Source organism: Garra rufa, unplaced genomic scaffold (genome assembly GCF_049309525.1).
Source record: "Garra rufa unplaced genomic scaffold, GarRuf1.0 hap1_unplaced_002, whole genome shotgun sequence".
Lineage (NCBI taxonomy): Eukaryota > Metazoa > Chordata > Actinopteri > Cypriniformes > Cyprinidae > Garra > Garra rufa.
In genome coordinates, this window is record NW_027394277.1 from 6,530,857 (window position 1) to 6,548,349 (window position 17,493).

Consider the following 17,493-nt stretch of genomic DNA (forward strand, 5'->3'; position numbering starts at 1 on the left):
GCAAAAATTAATATTGAGAAGGTGATGGAAAAACAAAGAATGAGAAGAGAATCTAAAGAAAAAAAGAAAAAAAGACAGAATCTGACTGGTTTAAGAGAGGAAGAGGACAGAGAGACTGAACAAAAATGAATTATTTGATTAATGAACTGGACAGATGGAAAGGTTTCTGGGGTGTTTTTGTTATTTATGGGTCATTCTGTTTTGTTTTTATGTGTTTGGGATGATGAGTCAATTTAGTATTGTATCCGTTAATGCTAGAGGATTATCAAATGTTACGAAGTTAGAAAATTTGATTCATTTGACTAAGATATGCAACATATTATGTTTACAAGAAACATGTTGGAATGATGAAAAAATTAATGGGTTTAAAAAAATGTGGGATGGAGAACTTTTATTTAATAATGACCCACAACAAAAAAGAGGTGTTGCTATTTTAATAAAAAGAGAAGTGCTTAACAAAACAAATGTATTATATAAGGATAATGAGGGTAGGGTATTGGTTATTCAATTAAAAAGTAAAGAAAAAGAAATAATAATATGTAACATTCATGCTCCAAATGAGGGGTTAGAAAGAGTTGTTTTTTTTAAGGAATTGAGTGATTTAATGAGTGTGTGGCAAAATGTGTTCTTGATTGGAGATTTTAATACTGTTTTAGAAAGAATTGATGTTGATGATAAAATGATATATAAAGCTGATAGTGGGAGAAATGAGTTGGGAAGAACGATGTCCCAACACAACCTGATTGATGTATGGAGAAATAGAAATAAATTTAAAAGGGAATATTCACGAAGACAAGTTGTGAATTCAGTTTTAAAGCAAAGTAGATTAGATTTTTTATTAAGTAGTAAGGAACTTGAACAATATATATCAAATATATATTACAAATTATATAGCGGGAGTGATCATGATTTCTTATATGTAATAGTGGATTGGAGTGGAGTTGAGAGGGGAAGTGGAATATGGTTATTTAATAAAGAATTATTGAAAAATGATTGTTATAAAATGGAAGTGCAAAATATAATAATAAATAGTATAAATAATATACTGTATGAGGAAGCAATATGTTTGTGGTGGGACAATCTTAAAATACAAATAAAGTCATTTACAATAAAATATGCAAAGAATGTGCAAAGAGCAAAAAGAGCTAAGGAAAGAGAAGTTAAAAGAGAATGGGACAAAGAGATGAAAAAGGCTGAGGAAGGAAAGGCAGAAGTGGAGAAAATTGTAATATTAGAAGAAAAACTAAAAAAAATAGAAGAAGAAAAATGTATGGGTGCCATAATAAGAAGTAGAGCTAAAAATGTAGTAGAGGGCGAGTGAAGTACAACGTTTTTTTATGAATTAGAAAAAACAAGGCAACAGGCAGAATTAATTAGAAGTGTGATAAAAAATGGAAAGAGTGTTAAAGAAAAGAATGAAATTCTAAAGGAGGTTAAAGATTTCTATTTTAATTTATTTCAGGAGAAGGGAGTTATAGAAGAAGATAAAGAATTTTTATTGAATCAAATAAAAGTAAAATTGAAGGATGATGACAGAAGAATGTGTGATAATAAAATAACAGAAGAGGAAATAGATGAAGCTATTACTCAATTAAGTATAGGCAAAAGTCCTGGATTAGATGGTTTATCAAGTGAATTTTATAAGGCTTTTAAAAGTATTTTAACCCTGATATTATATGTAATTTATAGTGTTATTTTTAAGAAGGAACAGTTGTGTGAAAGTATGAAAAAGGGAATGATTAAAATTATTTATAAAAATAAAGGAGATAAAGAAGAGTTGAAGAATTATAGACCACTGAGTATGTTAAACACAGATTATAAAATTTTAGCGAAGATTTTAGCTAATAGGATGAAGAAGGTTATTCCCAACATTATTACTACAAATCAAGCTTATAGTGTTTTAAATAGAGATATTTCAGACACAGTGTGTAATATAAGAGATATTGTCTGGTATATTAAAGAAAAAGGAGAAAAGGGATATTTAATCAGTGTGGATTTATAAAAAGCTTTTGACAGAGTGGAGCATAGTTATTTATTTGACTTAATAGAAAGATTTGGATTTGGAAATAATTTTATTAGATGGATGAAATGTCTTTATAATGGGATCTTTAGTTGTGTCGAAGTGAATGGGTTTTTAACAGATTTTATAAACATAACTAGATCAATTAGACAGGGATGTCGTTTGTCAGCATTATTATATACTATTGTGGCTGAACCTTTAGGGTTAGCGATAAATGCAGAGAGAGAAATTAGTGGATTTTTTATAGAAAATTATAATATAGAGCAAAAGGTTTTTCAATATGCTGATGATACTACGTTGTTTTTAAAAGATTTAAATAGTGTTAAAAAGACAATGAATATAATTGAAAAATATTGTAGAGGAGCAGGAGCAAAAGTAAATGAAGAAAAAACTGAGTATATGAGAATGGGGCAAGTAAAAGATCTAACAGGAATATTTAAATTTAAAGAACAGTCAAATAATATGAAGATTTTAGGAATTAGAATTGGTATGGATGAAATAAAAATACGAGATTTAATATGGGAGGAGGTGCTTGGTGGTATGATAAAAAAGACTAAATTTTTGGAAACAACGAGGTCTTTTTCTAAAAGGTAAAGTTTTAGTATTAAATTCATTATTTCTATCAAAGATGTGGTACACTCTGACTGTAGTAAGTCTCCCGTCATGGGTATACAAAAAAATAAAAGATAATATTTTAATTTTTTCATGGGATGGTAAACCTTCTAAAATTGCATATAATACTATAATAGGAAAAGTGGAGGAAGGAGGATTGGGACTAATTGATCCTCTTTTAAGAATGAAAAGTATGAGGATAAAAATAATGAAAAGGTTTTTAAATAATTCTGGATCTGCTTGGGGAAAAATAATGTTGTTTTTTATGAATAAGTGTGGACAAATAGGCAGTGATATATTATGGATGAAATTGAAAATTAATATGATTGCAAATATGCCTGAATTCTATAAAGAAGTTTTAAAGACATGGAATGATTTTAAAAGGAATGTTTATTTTGAACCAAAGGACAGACAACAGATGTTAAATCAACCGCTGTTTTTAAATGAGAAGGTAATTTGTAATGGTCAAATTATATTTTATAAAAATTGGTTTGAAGCTGGATTGAGGCAAGTAAAGGATATTCTATATGAAGTGAAACCAGGGTTTTTGCCTCTACAAGCTATTATAGACACGCTTGAGGAGAAAGAAGAGATAAAGGATAGGAAAGATATTAAAATCAATTATGAGAAAATAAAAGCAGCAATTCCAGTAGAATGGATAGATAAAATTGAGAGAAATGAAAAGGAAAATAAAAATGATACAATTGAGGTGTTTTTAAGAATAAAAGAAGAGAATGTCAACTTTGATGCATGTGTTATAAAAACATTTTATTTGCTTTTTTGTAATGATGTTTTTGTTAAGCCCAGAGCAAATGAATACTGGGGAAAATTGTTTAATTTGCTGGATGTGAGAGAAATATGGAAAAATGTAAGGATGAATTTTAGAAGTCCTGTGTTAGAAAATTTTGATTTTCTATTAAGACACAATTGTATATTAAATGAAATGAGATTGTTTAAAATTGGGATAGCAAAAGATGCGGTATGCAAAGTATGTTATGAGGAAGATGAAGGAATACTGCATATGTTTTTTATATGTAAGAAATTAGAATGTTTTATGAGGAAGTTAAAAAAGATGGTGGGAAAGTTTATAGGTGATCAAAGTATAATACAAGATGGATGGGAAACTTTATTACTATTTGGTTTCAATGGAAAAGCAAGTAATAAGTATGCTCTTAATTTATGGTTATCTGTTGCAAGACATGTAATATGGTCTAGACGGAACCTAATGAAAAAAGAGAAAAAAGATTTATCAGTATGTGTATTATTTAAGCATAAGTTAACTAATACTATAAAGATCCTGTATGATTATTTTAATATGACAGGACAAATGGGGATTTTTAATAAGTGCATTGTTGATGATAATCCTTTCATTACTAAGACATGTACCAGTTTTGATCTAACACTGCCTAATTGCTTTTAAAATATTTTTTAATGTTTTTATTTTTGTTTTTGTTTTCTTAAACTGTAATAATATGTAATTGTATATTTTTGAATTAAAAAAAAAAAAAAAAAAAATCTCGTCTGATCTCGGAAGCTAACCAGCGTCGGGCCTGGTTAGTACTTGGATGGGAGACCGCCTGGAAATACCAGGTGCTGTAAGCTTTTGCCTTTTCTTCACTATTTATATAATATGCTGGCTTTTAGAAAGACGTGTTTTACAGCTCTATTTATTACAATCATTTAAATGTATTATAGAGTTTTAAGTGTTTTTTAGGCCATTTTATTACTCTTAACATTTTAAGTGTGTGTGTCTTTAATAAATGGATGGTTGGCCTGTCATGTGACTAGACACATGACAGGAAGCAGGAAGTACAACTGTATAATAGAGCAGCATGACAAACAAAGGGCAGTAACCAAACTGTTGGATTGAGGAGTTGCTAATTTTAGAGCTCACCTTTCCATTCACCACCTGCAAACTTTGGATTAAACTTTCTGTGGATTGTACATGCACTGGTGGACACTCACATTGGACTTATCAACACACTGGGATTCTTGGACTGTTTTAGGGTATGGACAAATGAACTGTATTCTTTTAACAGAGTTTACCTACTTTTATCGTGTTGTTTTAAAGTCTTTTATGTGAACCTTGTAAATACACCAAATCTATTTAAACCAATCTTGTTTTATGTCTCATTCTTTTAACCACTAGTCATCTCTCACAGTTAAATCTGACCCCATTTTAGTCTTGTAACTCGGCTGATAAGGCCCCTTGTTACACTTGGATGGGAGACCGCCTGGGAATACCAGGTGCTGTAAGCTTTTGCCTTTTCTTCACTATTTATATAATATGCTGGCTTTTACGGAGGATGATCTTTAAATAGCCCACTTTTTGGAGCAACCCTCGCTTACGACCATACCCCCACCTGGGTTTCCTCCTTTTTGCTGCCATTGTGTTACTCCTAACTAGGTTAGGAGACCTCTCCAACTCTCTTAAATAATTTAGGAGCTGAGACCTAGTCTTAACACTTAAGAACTTTTATGAATCACTCTTTATCTTAAGTCCAGAAATAAGAGTAAAAATATGTCACTCTTAGAATTTTTAAACACTTAAGACTAAAATTTGACTCTGAGAAGCTTTATACATACGGTCCCAGGGGCCGTATGTATAAAACTACTAAGAAATGCTCTTAAGAGAAGTCTTAAACTTTGACTTAAGTGTCAAAAAATTCTTAGTAAGAAGTAGGACTCTTTTAAGAGTAGGAGACTTTTATAAAGAATCTAAAAGCAACTTTCAGTAAAGTTTGAGACTGATTCTTAAGTTCTGACTTAAGTGTTGTAAATTAAAGACTACAATGATTGGAACACAAAATGGCCGCCCTTGACCTCTGAATCAGCCAATAGTGAGCCTGCTCATGTGAGTCACAGCAGCACAACACCAATTATTTGATGGAACTACAATTGTCACGGGTGAGTAGCAAGGAGGTCTGGGTCCAAATGCTGGGAAGGAGATTTTAATGAACAATAAACAAACAAACAAACAAACAAAAAGGCCAACACGGCACAAACTGAAACACTACAAAACAAAATCAAGAACTCAAAGGTCAGGGATTTCCAAGAACACAAAGTACACATAACTAGAGACAAGACAATGCAGACCTGAAAACGGAATGAAGAGTGAGTGTTCTTATACAGAGTCCAGATAGTGAACAGCTGTGTGTGAATCAGTGGTAATGACAAAACAGACGTGATGAATCAGAGTGCAGTGCAAACAGCGACCTCAGGTGGCTGAGGGAAAACCCACAGCCCCGATCATGACATGTGGGCTGCGTTCGAAACCGCATACTCAATGAGTAGGTACTTAATTTCAATAAGTACTTACTTAACGAGCGCTAAAAGAGTACGTACTCTACAGCCAAATCTCGTTGAGTATGGATGTGATCTGCACGTCTTCCGCCATGTTGACGTTATCATGTGACCAACGACGTTATAACAAGTGCAACAACTTAACATATAGCGACAGGTTTAATTCATCTTTCTATAAATATTTTGATATTGATGACATTTGTTCATTTTGTGGTCATGTTGAAGAAACAGCTGTTCTTTTATTGTGATTGTAGTATAACGGATACGTTTTGGGTTCATTTAGGTTTTTCTGTTTTTTAAATCTTAAAGAAATAATTTTTGTTAGGAAAACCCAAATTCTTTATTTTTGCAAAAGTTATTACTTTTGTTTTATGTTCAAAATTGTTTATCCACACGCAAAACTATAGCTTAAATTACTGTTAAATTTCTCTTTTCATCCCTGAGGCTTATCAGTAACAAAAACAAATCCAATTTTTGATAAACTATGATGTGAATATTTGGATTATTCAGAGACATTTAATCATATTTCCCTGTGTATATAATCACATACTATGATGTAAGCAAGCCTAATAGTTATGTTTTTAGGTTTTCTCATTATGATTGTTCATTGTTAAAGATAAATACCATCTTTCCCTGAGCCTGTAATAAGTTATGTAGTAATAATAATAAAAAGAAAATAAGCACAACAGGTGCTCAAACACCTCATAGCATCAGTAACACAACAACCCTACCTAGTACATCTTCCTCCATGTTTGCAATATCTGCACAAAGGAGACGTGGATCCGCTTCTCCAAGGTCTTGTGTTTGGAGAAGACAGTTGATTTTACACTCAAAAAATGTAAGTATTACTACTTAGAAATTAGGATTACCTCAGAATGCACTGATCAATAATAATCATAAATGCTGACCTATAATTAATTATATTTTTTATTAAAACAAGCATGTTTTTTTCAATCAAGTAATTAATTAATGCATATGTTAATGAAACTTATGTTTTATTTACTGATAACAACATGGATATATGAGTAAAATAATAAAGTAACCATGAACATAAATAAAGACACATGGAACAAAGCTTTATTCAGACATATTGGTATTTTAGTCTTTCTCTAGAGATGCTCTCGCTGGCTCTTTGGTCTCTGAGGATGAAGAGACCACAGCAACATCTGGTCCAGATGAGACAAAGGGCAGGTGGAGTGATGGAGGGTCTCATTGATGGCACTTGACCATTTCCAGGATGCTGCTGAGGATTTCTCTTTTCTCACTGCACACACCAGTCTGCAGCAGATATTTCAGATCATACAAAGATGCACAAATATAATACAAAAGTTGATCTTTTTATTATTGCATTAAAAACCTATACATAATAATGGCATAATCTGTATATTGTGTTTTTGCTATTTTGCACTTTGCACTTTGTCTTGTGTACTTGTATATTGTTATTCTTTGTAATCTATGTTTTGTCTTGTCACTGTCACTTTGTTGCACTGTGGAGCTGCTGTCACTAAAACAAATTCCTAGTATGTGTAAACATACCTGGCAATAAAGCTCATTCTGATTCTGATTCTGATTCTGAAGATCTCTGTATTAGAAGTAACAAAATTACCAAATTTTATATTAAGTTTCGGATTTTGTTTTTCCCCAAAAATGCTGCTGTCACCTTTCCTTTCAGGTCCTGCTCCACCGCAAAATATCTGCAACAAAGGCACAGAAATCTAGAATCAGAAAAGTGCTTAAAGTTTTTTTTTTATATTATTAAGAAACTGCAACTTAAGGTTTAAATAGATGTGTGTAGTGTACTCACTCAAAGCCTTTGATGGCAGCACTGCTTCATCAATCACTCTTCACCAGACAAGCATACTTCTCTCATCTGTCCCTGTAACATCCACACAAGATTCAGCTCCCTCTGATTCATGTGCTCAATACTACATTTATGAGCTAGCTGTTGTGTTCATTGGTTTATCATCAAATTCAAATGCTCCTGAATTTATCAACAGTACTATTAGACAAATGAAATAGATAACTCATGTTTAGTTACTATATGTACATGTGTTTATTTACATTAATGTAAAGCAGTGTTGACAACAGTGAACTCTACATAAACTCACATAACGTCCATCACTCATTTAGATGTCTGTTTCGTGTTGTGATGTGCTCATTTAATTCTCTTAGAACATGTTCCTGTCAGTTGTTAAACATTTAGTAATCATCTTTAAGATGCTATGGTCGCTATACGTAATAAACGTGTTTTACAGCGAAATCGCAAATATACTTTAACGTTACACGTCTTGACACCTTATGCAAATCAGCAGTTTACGATACAGCTCAACAAATACGATTTTCAGACAGAGAACCGTGTTTTGGTTTGTAATACTCACATTTGTAAACACTCTCGTTGCGGTTCCCAATCACGTTCGATGATGACGTTTTGGCCTCCTGTGGCCTCCTGGGATTGAAAAGTATCCATCAGATGACCACTTCAGAATCTGGGCTGAAGCAGTAGGACATCCGGGGATTTCTCGCCTACTCTTTTATGAATACTGAGGTTTCGAACGTACTTCTTTCTTCACGTCCTCATTTTCCCTACTATATAGTAGGTAAGTAGGCATATTCGAACGCACTTTAAGTAGACGTTCGTCCGAATCTCGCGGGAATTAGTGCACTCGCCTACTCATTCTCGCCTACTCTTTTATGAATACTTAAGATTCAAACATACTTATTCACTCGCCTACTGCTTTTTGCCTACTATATAGTATGGAAGTATGCGGTTTCGAACGCAGCCATGGTGTTTGATGCATGATTTTATGATGCCAATTTATATACCGGTGTAATTATTGCTGTTTTCCAGCTCTCTGGGAATGTTTTTGCTTGTATTGACAAATATACTAAATAGGTAATCGGCTTCAACAGACAACTTTGGTATCTTTTGATTAATTCAGCGTGAAGTCATAGATGTCCTTAGACATAGAATTACACACATTTGCAATCACTTTCTGAACCTTATCAAGAGATACCTCTTTAATATAAAATAAGCCTGTATGGTCAGAATTTAATTCTTTAGCTGATGACTCAATTTACTTAAAATGACATGCTGATTCTTGTACGGATTGAATGAAAAAACTATTACAAACATTTGCTATAGCCTCATTACTACGAATCATATTACTACTAACTTGAAGACAATTTATAGTAGAATGTTTTTGCCTATTTGAATTTGACAGTCTATTTATATGTTGCCACAATTTAGAACTGTTGCCACTGGCCTCCTCAATTAATTTGGAAAAATAATTAGTCTTAGCCTTTAGCAACACTGATACTACTTTATTCCTCAAGCCAGTGTAAATAAGATGGTCAGTATAAGATTTTGTTAATAATGACTTTTTAAGAGCAAGATCTCGCCTTTTAATAATCTGAAGAATATCACTGTTAAACCATGGAAGAGAGAATTTCTTAGGCCTACTCTTCCAGGTTTTCGTATATTTACCTATTAATTCACTTAAAATAGAGGCAAAATTGTCTGCACTGTGATTTAAGTCTGACTCTTTAATAACCTTTTCGCAATTAACTTCCTTAAAGTCATGTTCAAAGTTAACTACTTTTGACTTGGGAATTCCTGTTGTTAAAATCTGATTTTCTGTTTTATTATGATGAGGTAAACGTTTTCTAGTTAATTTTCTTACGATCAGTGTCATATGGTCTGAAAGACAAGTAATAAGATCATATATTTTCATTACCCTCTCTAGTCTATTCATGAAAATCAGATCCAAAAGAGTTTCACTTTTTCTTGTGATTCGAGTGGTCAATTGTTTAAAATGAAATTTCTCCATACTTAATTTCAACGGTGATTTAAAATTTTTAACTATCCAATTAATATTAAAATCACCAGACATCATATATTCACAGCTGTTATCAACAAGAGAAAGAAGATTCTTTTGTTCATTATAAAACTAATCATGACATGAAGGATTATAAAGCACAACTATATTAAATTTCATATTTGGAGAAAGAATAACATTTAATCCCAAACACTCCATGTTCACCTTCAATTCAAATTGTAAATATCTAAAATGCTCCCTTATATAAATGAAAACACCACCACCCCTTCCACTGACCCTATCTCTCCTATAACAAGTATATCCTGGTACATTAATTAGGTTAGTAAGAACATTATGATTCAACCAAGTCTAAGAAATGCACAAAAAAAAATCCAAATTGGAATCAATAAGTAAATTCTGTATCTGATCTAATTTTGGTAGTATACTTCATATATTTATATGTCCTCCCAGAATTCCTTTAGGTTTACTTCCAGAGTTCCAGATGACTTTAGCATGATTCACAGATTGAAAGAGTCTTGACTTCCTCTGTTTCAATATTGCATGATTTATTGCATGCCTTTTGGCTCTTGTAAAACTCTGTTGGCATTCGTCCGTTATTGCAGACTGGCCATTACAGTAATGACAATGACACAGTAACTGGCATATAAGGATTAATGTGAGGCATAGAACTCACCTCAGTGTCTGATCTCAGTAAGTGATCTCAGATTGATCAAACACTACTGCCGCTGCTTTTACTCCTGCTAGACAGCACAGCTCTGCATTTTCCACTTCATCCACAATTGGTAACTTCAGCCGCTGCCCAAGTTCACCTGTCGATTCATTACGCTGTGCCGAGTCTTAAATGGCCGGACCAGTCTCGTCACCCCTCCGCACCTCCCCAGGCGATCCCCAACGACAGCCAGGGACAGCTCCATCGGGACAAACGCCATCCAGCCTCGGAGTCAGGGTAAATTGCAGATGTTATTGACATTATAATTGGCTGGAAAGCTGTAATCGTTACATGTAGCTCTGCCTCCATCGGTGTGAAAAACTGGCCCAAGATTTAGGTGTACATCTCCAGATGACAGCAGCAGAAGTAGTAAAAATTTAGCTGGGTACATTGTAGCGTAACCAAATCCAAAGAAATGCAGTTGTGTCTTTTCTGTTAAAATGCCCAATGGATCAGCAGAAATGGAGTTTGCTTTAACCTCAAAAGTCTTTGGTGCATTGTACGCAAGTAAGACGGGCATCAATATTAGGACACCACAGATGACAAGGTACAAGCTGGGAGTGCTTTGAACATCTTTGCCTTTGATTTCAAACATATTTATGTTAATGGGGGGGGTGTCTTCCCTGTTCAAGTATTGCTCCAATACTTGAACAGGGAAGACACATATATTGGATGATAGAGACCCAACAGAGACAAAATGCACAGACTTTGATTTTAATATAAGGGGTAACTGAGGAACACGGGTGCACAGAATGACTAACTGGACTAAAGAAAAGGAACAGGACCAAATAAGGGCACACAGAAACAGGTCCATATTCCTGGCATATCGTTCCCTTTCTGGAAGGCACATCATACGCTCCATGCACATCACAGTTCCGGGTTCGCGTGTACTGGGCTGGCAACTTCCGCTAGCAACTTCCTGTTTATACACGGACTGAAGCTGGACAGCTATGGCGCTCTTTTATAGTCGTTGTCTTCAGGAATTACCCCATCTCACGGTAAATGACATTGACCGACTCGTAAAAACATCATGTGCCGCTCCCAACAGCAAGCGGGAAAAGGGATTTAAAATGTACATCGGCAGCTATATCGACAACTATGAGGGTAAGTAGCTAACGTTATCATGCTACATTATAATCAAGAAACTGACGTGACTGAACTTGTTAACGTTAACTACAGTGTTTCCCATACATTGACTAATTTGTGGCGGCTCACCACAATATCAAAATTGATCACCACACAATGATTTTCTATGTTGTACTTTTGAAATGGGATGAAATCCTTTAGAACATAATATTGTTAGAATGCTGTTGGGATGTCAGGGTTAGCATACTATAACCAGAGAGGGTAAAGCGTTAATCAAGGATCTTTTTATAACGTTACAGCTACTTGTCAAGATCGACTTGTCGTGCAGTATAACTACAGTATAGACTATTCATTTTATTGACTCTGACCCCCCCACACCACAAATACAATTCAATTCTGTGGGAAACACTGAGCTTTTTTGTTTTACAATACTCTATTAGAACAGACAAACTAGCACAGTGTAAGAACAGTGTAACCCAGTTTCAAAATGTATTTTCATCTTTTTCCCTAACAGTGTCAATAAAAAACAAGGTGACAGGAGAGGTCTGCGTGAGGGCAGTCTGTCATAGATCCATGAGGAAAAATGAAAAGCCACACGAATTGAGAGTAGGGTGACTATAGGGTCAATGTTAGGGTAATGGTTAGGCCGGCTGATAAGTTGCATTATCTAAATGTACATGGCTCAGTCTACTGTTTATGGATATGAATGGGTAGGCCTATGTGGCTCTCATCTACAATACAACCGTATGCTTTTATTAGTTATATTTTTCTCTTGTTAACAGCTCTTGTTTAGCTCTCAAGAGGTATTTCTGATCTAAGCTTCTATTTTTCCCTAGATGGTGTTAAAAGACTCGAAACCTGTCATTTTGGTGAGCACCCACTGCTCCTGTGTGGCGGGGTGTGCCTTATGCAACCATTTGGTTGCACTACTATACCAAACAGCACACTTTTCACAATTAGGCATCCCTGCTGTACCCCCAGTGCACAGTTGCACAGAAACTGAGCAGACCTGGCATAAGCCAAGGACCTTGGTAAGTCATCTATCTGTCATGTGAATTGTACCTATGCACATGTAACTATTGTGATGCCATGTCAAAATGTGTCATTGCTGTCAGGGTGTTAGGCCAAGTCCAGTGGAAGACATGGAGGTCCGCAAACCCCAAAATTCTACTGCTGTTTGTGTAAGGTGAGATTACGCTAGCTTTAGTTTAAGCTATGTGTTGATGTGGTTAATATGTATGCTGCAGTTTTTTAAACATTTTTTCATTTCAACATTTTCAGAAGTTCTCTCTACAAAGCACTTGACGGGGAAATGCCAGATCTCTCCACATTGAGAGTGGCAGAAGTCTATAAGGACTTCCCCCCTTTGCTTGCACCTCTGGTGACCACCATGGGTATGTCAGTGGAAGTCCCATTAGTTCAGACAGCTTTTGGGGCTGTCCAGGCAGGGAGTGTGCTTTCATTTCAGCAAAAAACACCAGAAATGCGGGAAATCATCAACATCCCAGACGCCCCTGCACAACCTTCCCTTCCCATCCATGACTATAGGCTTCAGCCAACCACATGCGCCTATGTGTTATCAGAAGAGGAACATGTATGTATGAAAACGCTACAGGTGTCATTTCACATGGCCCACATGATTGAAGCTGCAACACGGGAGCAGTGCTCATGCCAGGAATGGCATCGACTGAGAAAGATGCGAGTCACATCTACACGCTTCCATGAGGCATGCCATGTTCGCTATCATACATCAGCTGAAAATCTGGCACACAGAATTTTGAGGGGGACTGTCATGACTAAGGACATGAGGAGAGGAGTCGATATGGAGCCAGTTGCCGTGACAGAGTACTGCAGATTAAAAAATGTGAACTATTCACCCTGCGGCTTCATTATACACCCTGATGCTCCATGGCTGGGATGCTCCCCTGATGGAGTCGTGTTTCATCCTTCTGAAAACCCCAAATATGGCCTGCTGGAAATTAAATGCCCCAACGTCAAGAGTTATGTTGACTGTCCCTACCTGAAAATGTCTGGTGGCTCTTTACAGCTTAGGAGGCAGCACAAGTACTATTGGCAAGTACAAGGTCAGATCCTCCTAACAGGTTTGGAGTGGTGTGATTTCGTGGTATGTGCGCAGGAGGACATGCTTGTTGAGCACATACACAAAAATGTATATGTAATGCGTACCATTAGAGACCGAGGAGATTTTTTTTTTTTACCCACTACCTACCGAAGTGTTTGTGTGTTTAAGTAATTTCAGATGTGTGAGGATGGACACTGGTTTACAGCGGCCCTCACAACCCACCCCAGGCCTTTCAAGTGTGCATATTGTATATAGTTCTCTGCAAACCTATGGTGGCATCATGCCTTCACTGTGCATATTGTATATAATTCTCTGCAAACTTATGGTGGCATCATGCCTTCAGTGTGCATTGAACAACCACACATAAACACATATTATATTGCTATTTTATTGTATTTGACTGTAGATAGATTTATGAGTGAAGTTACTGTAGGATTACAAATTTAAGAAATGTTGATCATATGTTCTGAAATAGCTTCACAGGAAAATCTAAAGTGAAGTATATTCTATTTAGCCTCTAAAGGTACAGATGATGACATTCTAAGAAGATCAAATCAGGCAGCCCAGGTGTCTGAGACATTAACCTTTTGTTCTCAAGCTACAGCGATGCCTTTGTCTCTATGATAATGTGAAAGGTATGGGCAATACTGTCAGACTGACTGAATTAGCACCTATGCCTTTGAATGACACTGTTATGATAATGAGATCAGGGCTGGGGAACTCTGGTAACGGGCTGATTCCTGTACTGCATTTGCATGCTTTGTTTAGATTGACTCCACCTCTATGTAATCCTCCCCCTGGAAATATATTTAAACTGTATTGTATCTGACATTAGTCAGACGACTTTTGATGACTGCAGCGAACGAACAGCTAGGATCTCAATAAAGAGAAACTTCTGCTTCAAGATATCCAAAACGTCTCCTGGTCTCTGAGAAAAGTTCACAACAGTTTTGGTGCCGTGACCCGGATAGAGCTTCTTACCAGACATCGTTCCCGACTGAAATCCAGAACCTTTTTTCAGCTCAACAACGATTTTGTGAGTATAACTCTATCCAAAAGAACCACTAAAGACCAGTACATATAGTAATCCTCTGCGCCGCCAGAGAAGTGTTAACAAACAAGCTGCAGGGTTTGGTTAGCAAACTAGTTTATCCTCTGTTTATTCAGGGAAGGTTAACTACAGCTATTACAGTTTAGTTAACTAAGTTACCCTCTAAAGTTGTTCTTTTAGAGAAGAGTTGTTTATCCTCTGTTCACCCAGGGAAGTTTAGCATTACGTGCTAAAATTGTTTATCCTCTGTTTCATGGCAAATCCTCTGTTTTAAGCAGGGAAGTTTAGCCTTAAAATGCTAAAATTTGTTATCCTCTGTTTTGGCAGAGAAGTTTAGCATTAAGTGCTAGTAGTTTGTGTTGTCCTCTGTTAGTTCAGGGAAGGTTAACAATAGTTGATCTGTGTTAACAAGCGTACCCTCTGTTGATCAGAGAAGTTTTAGTGTTGTGATTGCGTGGTAGCAAGGAAACTCGCAAAAATGGTTAGAAAGAATGCTAGGCTAATTCCAACCACAGAGAAAGGTGGACTAGCTACGCCATTATGGACAGACGATGAGTTTAAATCATTGTTAGGAGAGCATATGGACTCAATAGTGACTGAGTCAGTAAAATTTGATTTGACAAAGAAATTTGGTATTGATCCAGATAAAGTTTGGTCAATTGAAGAATGCAAAAAGGTACTCGGAACATGTATCCGAAAGAAAAATCTAAAAGGCATTATCTGCTGCCACAGAGAATTTACACTATCATTAGCACAAGAACAAGCTCAGTGCATCACTAAGTTGAAAGAACAAAACCAACAGCTGCACACTAGATTGTCCCGTTTCACTAAAAAGGTGGGCTATAACCAGGCCTCAACCAAAAGTGATTCAAAAGACCAACAGTCAGATGAAAGCTATCCTGACTTACAGTCTTCATGTAGACCAGAAGACAGTGGCAATACTGTAACAATGGAGAAAGATGCAGTGAATTCAGTGAAGGTATGTGGTGCTAGGAGAAGATCTCAGGGAATTGAGAAAATTGAAGGTGTTTCTCCAAACTCTTCTGTTGTCCCAGTACAAACGGTTGCCAAAGCGCTAAGACCCAAAGACATAGAGAGATTGTCCCAGAGCTTACCTTCAGCATGCACACATTTTTCAGAATTTAGAAGAACAATGAACAGCAAAATGCGTCTTTATGACATGTCGTTACCAGAAGTCACACAGCTGATGTCACAAATTCTAACTGAATCTGAATTCAACAGTTTTGAGTCTGCTGTTACTTCTGAACTACAACATGCCAGTAAAGGCGATTTGAGAGAAGGGGTTTTAAAAATTCTAAAGAATATCATAGGACCCAAAACAGACTGGTCCAGAATCACTAACTGTGTGCAAAAGAAGGATGAAACTGTAAGTGAGTACACTGAAAGGTTTTGTCAGTCAGCTGCAGCATACAGTGGAATAGCTGACACTCCAGAGAAGGTACTGGATGATAAAGGACCACTAGCTCGTACATGGTTTGATGGTCTTTTAACAGAATATAGAAATGCACTGCCTTTCTTAGATCTCACATGGTCCAATAGAACCCTGCAAAGCAACTTGGACAGGTTAGCTATTTGGGAAAGAAACTCTGATGTTAAAGCCAGAGTAAAGATTGCAGCAGCTTCCTTTAAGTTGAAAACAGAGAACCGACAGGAAAGTAAATGTCCTAAGAGAGAGGGTAGTTGTCATTACTGCGGTAAACCTGGACACTTGATGAAAGAATGCAGGAAAAACAAAAAATACGTAAAAGAAATGAACAATGTTAATCAGCTTTTACACAGTCTGCTAGCATTGCTAAAACAGCACCTCCCCACTACACCAAACTCACTGGGCAGCTTGCTGAGGTGCTAACCGTTAAGGCTGTGAATTCTTAATTACCCCAGTAATCTACAACAAAGATGAAAGACTCTTTGTTAACAGAACAAAGGGAAGTTATGATGTCTACCAGGACTGATGTTTAATTAGAGGACTGAAATGTAGTGATTGCATTGTTTTGGAAATACATGTATTTTTGTTCTGCATTAGGAACTTATGTCTCACACTATACAGTGTGCACAACACTGAAAGGGACAGATTAGGACACACAAACCAGTGAGGAGCCCAGGAAAGAACCGAAGTGCAATAAGCCTCGGGGGCAAAATCCTGCGGTGAACATTTCCTCATAGGTTTTTCCCCTTTAGTACTTTTAATCCCCACCTCACTGGTCTATTAGGTGTCAAATTAAGATTAGGTTAAGAAGAAAAAAAAAAACCACTATACGATCAACAGAAGTCTAAAAATGTCTATGCATGAATACTGCTGGTCTGCTGTTTTTTTTGTTTTCTTTTATTTCAGGTGTGCATGCCAATTCATCTTCATAAGAGAAACCCTGGTGTGAAGCATCACTTCAGACATCCATGAACAAGCTTCATGAGGACAAAGAGTCATCTGAGTGAATCTACGTGGGAAACGGACTACAGAAAACAGACAGCTTCACAGCTATTCAGGCGCCATAGACTTCAAGACTTCCACTCTTACGCTACATGATTTTCTGTGACATCATGTAGTTTGTACGACATTTCACCATCCCTTGTCGTATGTGTCAACAGTTATGGTTCTGAAAAGAACTATTGCACCTACGTAAATCTAGGACAAGACACAGGATAATGTTATATGTGCCTGTAACTTTTACAAGTTACATGACTGCAAGATGGGGCTTATGTTAACCAACATAGGCTACAGAATGGACTTATGGAGGTTTAAATTTGTTTTATGTGAGAGTTATTAGAACTCTC